The sequence below is a fragment of the Asparagus officinalis genome, chromosome 5, assembly GCF_001876935.1.
Source record: "Asparagus officinalis chromosome 5, Aspof.V1, whole genome shotgun sequence".
In the NCBI taxonomy this organism is placed as follows: Eukaryota; Viridiplantae; Streptophyta; class Magnoliopsida; order Asparagales; family Asparagaceae; genus Asparagus; species Asparagus officinalis.
In genome coordinates, this window is record NC_033798.1 from 105,594,223 (window position 1) to 105,603,964 (window position 9,742).

Below are 9,742 nucleotides of genomic sequence, written 5' to 3' on the forward strand. Positions count from 1 at the left end.
GGTCTGGGTTAATTATCAAGTACCAGAATATCAAATTAAAAATATTATACATGGTAGAATATTCTCAAAGTTTTATATCAAAATGGGTTTTTGGCAAATGCAGATCTTAGAAAAAAATCGATGGAAAACTGTTCTCATCCTACCTTTCTCTTTCTATACTTGGAGGAGAAGGCCGCCAGGCTTCACTCACTTTCAACAAAAATATTTAAAATTTTTAGAACAATATCTTCATGAATGTAGAGAATTTATCATCTTGTTACCTACTGTGATAATTCTCTTTTCAAAAAAATTTGAAGAACATTGGAAACAATTAGAATTATTCTTCCGCTATTTTAATGAAATATTGATTTCAAACATACATTTTTGAACTTTTTGCAGGAAATAGATGACTCATCAAGCTTTAATATTACAAGCTAAAGGAAAATCTCATTGCTTAGCTCCAGCATCTCCTTCAAAAAGGACCAAATACTTTTATGATCCAGGATTAAAATATCCTGATTATATGCTTGTTAATAATCTATGGAACAGCATTTGCGATCAAGAAAAAACGACAAATCAGAGTTCATATGACTCATCTAGTCAACCTTTTAAAAGAAAAGGATGAGCAATTTCTTAAACGGAACAATCAGCTGAAAGAAAAATTCATAGATCTTTCGTATGAGATTAATTATCTCTATCCCTATTCCAATAAAATTACACTAACATCTCATGAGATGTTTCAAATCCTCGGAATACCAGAATACATTCGGCAAGATATTTGCATGGAACGACTTAGCAGAGAGCAGTTATGGTCCAAACTAAACATTTTGCCTCAAGACATTCAAGATGTTATTAAGGCAAAAGTTGAAGATGACAATATTGTCTCCCTTTTAAAAGAACACAAGGAACAAACAATTTTTATCACAAATGGTTCTCCCAGATTCACGATAAATATTAATCATCTTCCTGTCTACATCTCGCATATTGATGCTGGACTTGTCTACGAATTACAAATTGCAAGGGAACCTCCATTCTTCTACAATCCATTAAGGCTTAGGGGTCTGCCAGCCATAATCAAGACATCCATCTTTTTGTCTCCAATAACTTTGGCACATCTTCAATTTAGCTTACAGCTACCTTACATGAACGAAGCGGACCTGACTATTTTCCGAGCTTACAAATTTGGGAAATTTCTACATTCTATGAAATTCTTCCTTGGAGTTCATGGTTTAATGAGGAACGCTATGATACAGGCCTCGATCATTTTCAAAGTACCATCCGTTTCTACCAAAAACTTGAAACTTTATTCGATGATTATTCCTACTTTATGACTGATGGACTCCGAATCATCTGCACTGACATTTGCATGGGGGAAACCTCACATCACAGAGCTACAAAGGCAGTCATTGATAAATGGATGACCAATCCACCCATTGGGCCAGAAACCAAAGAAGCTTATGATGTCTTTATGGGTGCAAAACAATATCAAGAGGAAGCCGTCTCTTCGAATAACGCATCAATTGACAGTGATTTGGTCGAGGAGATAACACATAGATGGGATGATCTCTGACATATGGTAAAATTCATATACCATTAACTTATGGTAACTACTGATTAATATCAATGACTTAAACACTAAGTCGATCACACATTGTCTTTTCCAAAAGTTTAAAATATCTAAACTTTTATAAATTTCTTACACAGCTAAATAAAATAGACTGCAGCTAAAACACAGGCCTACAACCAATCAGCTTTGGATGCTTAAAGAAGAAGAAATTTGGTCAAAAAGGCTACAAGAAGAGAAACTATTCTGCCTTGGATACTGAAAGATGCTGCATTTCTGTCAAAAAGGCTAGGCTACTCTACGTCCCTTAGGTGTTGACAAAATTGAAGACTGTGGGGACCTCCAAGCTTTAAAGAAGCTTTAAAGAATGAAAAAGAATCTTTTGCATAGTTCCAGAAAAAGTCTATAAAATGAGAAGGGGTTGAGGCATTCAGGAGAGGCGTTTTGGAGAGTTGAAGTTCGATCCTCTCTAGTGAAATCCCTCCAGTTTCCCTTTTTAAGTTTTAAGTTTTAGTCTGAGTTTGAGTAAGGTTTGCTTTTAATCTTTCTTTTGAGTGTTTGTAAGATAAGTGTGCTCTACTACTTGCTCCAGCAGGATCTCCCAGCTTTCGGTTTGTAAGTGTTTAAGTTTGATTTCTTTCTAGTTTGTAAATCTTTTTTGAGATGAACAGTGAGGAGATCTAAATTCGTGACTATCTTGAGTCCACCTCGAACCATTTACCATTTGAACCATATTTTACGGCCACAATCATTCTTAAAATTTAGGTCTAATTCATTATTCTTTGTTTGTACGTTGATTTGATTAATTAAACTTTATATAATTACAAAAAATTTTGTTTATAAAAAAAAGTATATACATTTTGTCTATGTTTTGTAAAAAAAATATTGATTAAAATGTTTTTAGAACAAAGAGAAAAAATGAATATTCAATTGCTTAGATCTTATCAATGTTTATGGTAAAGTATTGATAGAATGTTCTAGAATAAAGGGAGAAAATCTCTTTTATTAAATTACTTTTTTACTCTTTCAACTATAATAAGAAAGAGGGTATGTCCACCACTCATCCATTTTTTAGATTGCTCTCTCTTGGATGGTTATATAGTAGTATAGATAGTGAAGATAGATATAGACAAATTTATTAATTTTTTGAGGAAAGTAACGGGCCTAACTTTATTAGTTTTGCTTTGCATGCTATAGACTAATTAAAAAGACCCTTATACTTGTTTAGACTCGTTCTTGGACTACTACAATTACTACTTTTTATTTATTTATTTATATTTATTAAAGGAATACTTCCATTGTATGGATATAAACACTTTTTTTATTTGCGATTTTAAAAAAAATCCTTTTTTTTAAGTAGTAACTATGATGGTAATGGGCCCGGGATCGGCCTAGGAGCCTCGAAATAGCGCAAGGCTAAAAATGTAACTTGGGTTAATTATGTGATCAGAGTCAAAGCTTATGATACAAATATTTGAATATCTTGTGTCATATATGAATCTTAATACATATACAATTAACAAATATTGATACAAAGGTTCCCGTGCGCCAAAGGCGCGATAAAAATATATTGATACAAATATTTGAATATCCGTGTCAATCGAAACGTTGAAATTATTTTTTGCAATAGATGCCGATTTTAACGATCTAAGGGTCCTACTCAAGGTTTTTGGGTTGTCTCTTATTTGATCGATTTTGTTTTGTTTAGAATTTTGTACATTGATACCCTACAATAGGCATATTTCTGAATCACGCTTGTTTTGGTGATATATGATAGGTACCCATATTTATTTTCCTCTCATGCGATTCACATCTCTATTCCATTTTGATGGACTAGATATATAAAGTCTGCCTACCAATCCATATACGTAACTTGCTGATCCTCAATATTGCTCCTACGGCATCAATGGTAAATCTGTTCATAATAAACTTACTCCTTGGAGTATCGTTGTATCTACTCTTATACCATTTTGTCTTCCTCTTAGCTTGTTAACACTTCGCAAAATAATAAGCTTTTCTCTTGCTATTTCAAATTAGTAATTAATTTAACTTCAACAGTGCAGTATCTTGGATCTTGCTATTTTATCTCATCCTTTTTTGAAAAATATAAAAATAAAAATAGAAAAAATAGAAGAAAAAAAAAATTGGGCTAAATTTTTTTGCTCAAGTCTGGCCCAATTTTCGCCAAACTAAAGTTGATTTATATGCCAAACGTTTGTCCATTAAAGCTGCCTCGTTGGATTGGTTACAAAGGCCTGGTCTCCACGTCAATCTTGGAAGGGGCAGCTGCTGGGCCTGTCAGTGCTAACGGGATGCTGGGCCTAAATATACTTAAAAGGCCGCCCCAACTTCTTCCATATTGTTAGTTTTTATTTTATTTTTTTGCCGTAATTTAGGGAAGGCAATTTCTGCCCATACCCATTTACCCACCCGGCCCGCCTACCACGTAGCCCGCCCAAAACCCACCCATTTAGTTAAATGGGTCTAATTGGGCGGGTTCATTTTAATCCACACTAAACGGGTACTAAATGGGCGGTGTATATGTGCCCATTTGCCCGCCCGCGTTCCCAGAAGAAAAACTAAATATAGGATCCAAAAAATGCCCATTTGCCCCCCCGTCAATCTCTTCCTCTTTCTCTCTGGCGGCTTCCCTCCTCCTCCGCCTCCTCCTCCGCCTCCGACGCCGCCTCCGACGCGGCATCACCCTCTCCCTCATCATCTCCCTCTGCGATCGCGGAGTCAATCCCGAAGCCCTAGCCGCCCTCGTCCGCGATCTCTCTTGGTCAGTTGATTTGTTTAAATTGTTCTTATTTTTTCTAAACTAGAGTCTATTCTAATCAAGTTTAGCATAATTTGCACAAAATTATGATAGATTCTTGAAGATGCATACGACATTTGATCAAAATAGGACTGCAATTAGGTTTTCCATAATAATTAACAGTGCGAGTAACATTCACTGCAATGGCAATTGTTGTAAAGTTATCAGATGCAGATGCATACAACATTTGATCAAAATTAAAAAATAATTTGTATGTGTTCTTTGGGAATGTCATGTTTTTAGAACTTTTGTTGGGAGTGGATTGTGAGTGGAATTACAATTTATTTCTATTTATTTTTGAAAAGTTACAGCTGCAATTGACGTTCATACACGTATAAATTGTTGCGTGCAAACGATTTTTTTCTTTAAGTTCCAATTTGTATCGCAATTACAATTGTACATACTAAAATAAACTGCTATAACTGGTCTAAAATATGTCATTTTCATGCAACTACATCTACTAAAATAGGTTCTATCACATAATCCTCTAGAGCAATGCGTAAGGGATTTTTTCCCTGCATATGGTATCTTTAATCACTTATGTTCTGGTAAATTAAATACCATATTCAACATTAAATTTAATTCCAAATTTATTTACCTACTATAGAAATTGTGAGCTTGCAAGCATAACGCTAGTTGAATCATCTTCATTTGCCCTTCTTTGATTGTCAATTCAATCTGTTTATGGACATCAAATGCGTTCGTCCTTTGTTTTGCCTTTCCTTCTTTTTACTTCGATTCTTTTCCCATCTCTTGTCAATTTAGGGAAAGGGATCATGCCTGCCATCATGGTAAACATTAGTTGTCCACAAAGTTTGCGGTGACGACGAAAGCCTCCCAAAAATTTTCCTAACTCTCAACATCAGATCTCTTTGTAAATCATGTGCCATTGAATCAAGTATAATAGCAAGTGAATAAGACCAGTCTTCGTAATTCTTGTTATATTATTAGCGACATGTGAATTATTACACGAACCAATTACTGCTTTTATATTATTTTGTGCCTTTATTATGTGTTTGCTACCCAAAATTAATGTGCTATTAAATTATTTTTTTCAGCGATCATGTCTTTAAATGATCAATTTAGCATCCATGATGATGGTAGTGATGATGAGAGTACTTCTAAACATAAAAGAAGAGAAAAATATAAAATTTTGGCATGATAAACGAGGAAGAACTTAACATAAATTGTTTCTTACATTATATAGAATTTTTTTTCCTTCTTCTAATTTGAAGCTCATGGAACCAAAGTTCCTGTGAGATGATCGTTTCATTTTAGGGAACTGATTCATCTTTAAGGGCCTGTTTGGGTTTCCAGAAATCATACTTTAGTCCCAACAAGGGTCATCCAAACCTATTCTTTGACCTTAAAAAAAGCAAAGTTCCATTTGTTCGTGAGGTAACTGGCCATGTCCTTTCAGAGAAACTAATCTTCATCAGTTAGGCTTTTTTGGTCAGTTGATTTGTTTAAATTGTTCTTATTTTTTCTAAACTAGAGTCTATTCTAATCAAGGAGATTACATAAATAGATCGGCTATTCTAAACTACAGTCTATTCTAAATTAAAACTGATACGTCAATTAAAAAAAGTTGCCTTACATCTAACTCTCAACATCAGATCTCTTTGTAAATCATGTGCCATTGAATCAAGTATAATAGCAAGTGAATAAGACCAGTCTTCGTAATTCTTGTTATATTATTAGCGACATGTGAATTATTACACGAACCAATTACTGCTTTTATATTATTTTGTGCCTTTATTATGTGTTTGCTACCCAAAATTGATGTCCACAAAGTTTGCAGGACATGTGCTTGACAAGTATCGAAATCGTCTTCTTCCGGAGAATGCTGAAGCTCAAATTTGTACTGGTTCTTGGTTAGACGGGATTCCTTGTGAGTTGCCTTCTTTTTTTTTCCTTTATTGCTTTTTTGTATTGTTGTGGGCTACATATTTTATCACAAAATATTAATATTATTTTTTCTTATTAAATGCAGCTCTGGCAGACATTGAAGAAGGAAATTTATTAGTACATGATTTCAGTAATCTAGAGGTTTCTGAATCGGAAGGCGAAAGTGATTAAGGTAAGATTTTACTTGTTCCATGAAATTAGTGTACATCATAAACTTGCTTTTCTAATGTTGTTGGCTAAATATTGATTGTTGCCATTTTCGAATTTTGACAATTTGCAATTTAAGCGTGCATAATATGGCATAATATGGCACAACCTTAAACTGGTCAAGACTAGACAGTTTATTGCAGTAGGGCAATTAAATTTTATATTTAACACCATGGATATTTTTACAATCACATAGAAGTCAAAAAGCATTTCCTATACACCACATTTCCTCACTCTCACAAACTTGATCAATGGTTAATCCCAGATAGAGAGAACAGTAGCTCCAAAGTACTGCTTCAATGTGCCTTTTAATGGCAGGAGTGAAATAATGCTCTGTTTACGTATTTTGTGCGCATTCTGCTCAACTGATCTGAATTAGAGTCAGATTTTATATCCTTGAATTATATTCTCCAGTTTACTACTTTTACATCTTATTTATAGTCTTAGTGTTATGCAATACTTGCAATGAGCACAAAGGCCTTGTTGTAACAAAGAATCTTTCTAGAAGTTCATGAAAATTTATTTCTTATTGTTCAATAATATTTGTGTATACCTGGGATATTTTTTGTCAATTTTCCTATTACTTTATTATGTCACTTTATTATTCTATCAATATTGATTGTTATCTGCGATCTATAAAACTAAAGACCATTGCTTAATGAACTATTGCTTAATGAAGCCTGTTAACATTATGTTATTAAATTGTCATCTTATGGCTGAAGGAGTCTTTTGTTGACGATGATACTTGTAATGTCTAGTTTATTTCACCAGTAACATGCAAGTGTGGCATGGTATTTGCCTTGAGCCAAGACAACATCAGACATTGATTAAGGTGTAGTGACCTGAGCTTGAAACATGATAGAATCCTTGTTGTAGATGTGTTTATTCAAGGATAAGAGTTTTGATATAAAGTTGAAAATAGATGGCAAACACTTGTTCACATGGTCAGATAGGAAATTCATTGATTCAGTTGACACTGCTTTATTGCATTACGTTATGTACACATCAAAAACTTTGACGCGATACTTAGTAATTAGCATTTATTTTCTAAATTACAGATGTTAATTTTGTAGACTGTTAATTGGTTTTACAAAGCTCCAATTCGTTAATGCTATTTCCAGTAGATTTTCAATTTTGTTTATGCTGTCGAAGTATACCATTTACATTCACTCTCGTGTTCTTGTGTAATGATTTAAAGTGTGAATACTTTTATGTACTTGTATGTTCAACTAATCCTACAATTAATTAGTATATGAGAAAGCAAAATTTTTGAGCTTTTGCCTCACTTTTACACTACACGTACAAATACCAAGAAGGATTTCCCTTAAATCATGAGATTACAAATATTAAGTTCTTTATATATTAATACAGTTCCCATGGTTCATGAACTTTACTTGGTTAATTGTTTAATTTGATAGTTTGACTTAGCAATCTCATTAATAGTTTATATATGAAATGTTCTTATGACTCATGCCGCGTAACACTTAACTAAGTTGATAAACAGGGTCATTCAACTGCTGCCGCAGCAAATGTTCGAAAATTGAACAATTAACCAAGTAAAGTTTCATGATTTTTAGTTGCATTTGGAGCTGAAGTTGCTGTTGTTGCTGATGCAATTCTTGTTGCTGCTGCAGCTGTTGAAGATGATGTTGCTCCTCTAACTGAAGTTTCAAAAATTGCTCCAACTCTGGCATATACTGGTTAACTGACTGTTGATGCTGCAGAGAACCTTGAATTTGTTCAATAAATGGCACAGACGAATTCTGACGAGAAAGCAAGCGCTGCTGCTGAAGCTGTTGTTGCTGTTGTTGCTGTTGTTGTTGCTGCTGCTGAAGTTGCTGAAGCTGCTGCTGCCGAAGCAGTTGTTGTTGCTGCTGCTGCTGCTGAAGCTGTGATTTTGGTTGATTTTGGTTGATTCTGTAATATGTTTATACTGTTTCCTTGCGTTGTGATTATTGTCAGTCGCAGCATTGTCAATTTGGGGGCTAAGATTTACTTTCTCGTAAAATCCCTCTCTTTTGATCTTTGTTTCCTGGTCTTTTCTTTCTTCTGTCATGATCCTGTTCATGCCTGAACATTTGAAAGATGAGAAATAAGTAGACTATGGTTGTGCTACTATTTTGTTTATAGACGAACTTACTACTCTTCTAGTTTATCAAGTAATTAAGTAGATTGTCCTTACTAATCGTGATCGTGTTGCTGATAGTTATGATGGTGTTTATATCAAGTTATTGATCTTATACAGATCCTTGCATACCTTGTGTTTTCTATCTTAATTCATTTAAATATACTCGCAATTTTTTTGTTATTGATCTTTAGGTTTTTGGTTTGGAAATTTGAGGTTAATTTTGCAAATGTGTGAGGTCTGTACCTTTATCCAGGCTTGTAAATGGTTCAATCATGAATTTGTCTGTATTTGTTTATCTTTGTTTATGTTCCTATCTTTGTTAGTATTTTATCAAAAGCCCCAACAAGTTTGCAAAAAGCTCCCAAAAAGTTTGCAAAAAGCCCACAATAGTTTACAAAAAAAACCCCTAAAAGTTTACAAAAAACACCCCAAAAGTATTATACATATATATGTACTATAGTTAAATGGGCAAATGGGCGACCCGTTTATTAAATGGGCGGGTAAAAACCCGCCCATTTAAATAATGTTAAATGTGCTATAAATGGGTAAATGGGCAAAACCTGCCCGCCCATTTATGGCCCGCCCATTTAAACCCATACCCACCCATTTAACATCTCTACCGTAATTGGTGGGATACCATACGTGTTGATGGATTCTGCGTCTCTTGTTCCTTGTGGGATGCACTTGTTCTTGGACAACTTTGGATTTACACGCATTATTTATAAAATTCTTCTAGACCATTACTTTGTTAAGCACAAATGATTTTGTAGTATTTTGTGTCTAATGCGACATATGTATACACTCCATTTAGGAATTTATCGTATATCAAGTGTATTGGTTCTTAAAAGGGAAGAGTGGGGGAGCGGGCGATGGAATAATTTTCCAAACAAACACCTGTTTGTGTGCCCTTATGTAATACATATCTTGATCCGTCACCGTTACCAGCTTGGTGTATTTCATAGCAACTATCTGAGCCTTGCATTTTTGTCAGCAAATATTACCTCCATCTGAAGCTCCTCGTCCCTGCCTATTTGTTGCCAGTTGTCTTTCTCTTTCTGAATTTCATATACTGCTCAAATTATTTGAATTCATATAACACTATGGCACTAGTCATCGTCCTCCCCAGAAATAAACAGAA

At 34.3% G+C, this 9,742-nt stretch overlaps 1 long non-coding RNA gene across 1 annotated transcript; it reads left to right on the forward strand.

Annotated features, from left to right (window-relative positions):
• Positions 4,113-8,503, forward strand: LOC109840513. The gene is made up of 4 exons (XR_002246940.1): positions 4,113-4,325; positions 6,156-6,252; positions 6,355-6,441; positions 8,054-8,503. It is a non-coding gene; the product is annotated as an uncharacterized LOC109840513 (long non-coding RNA).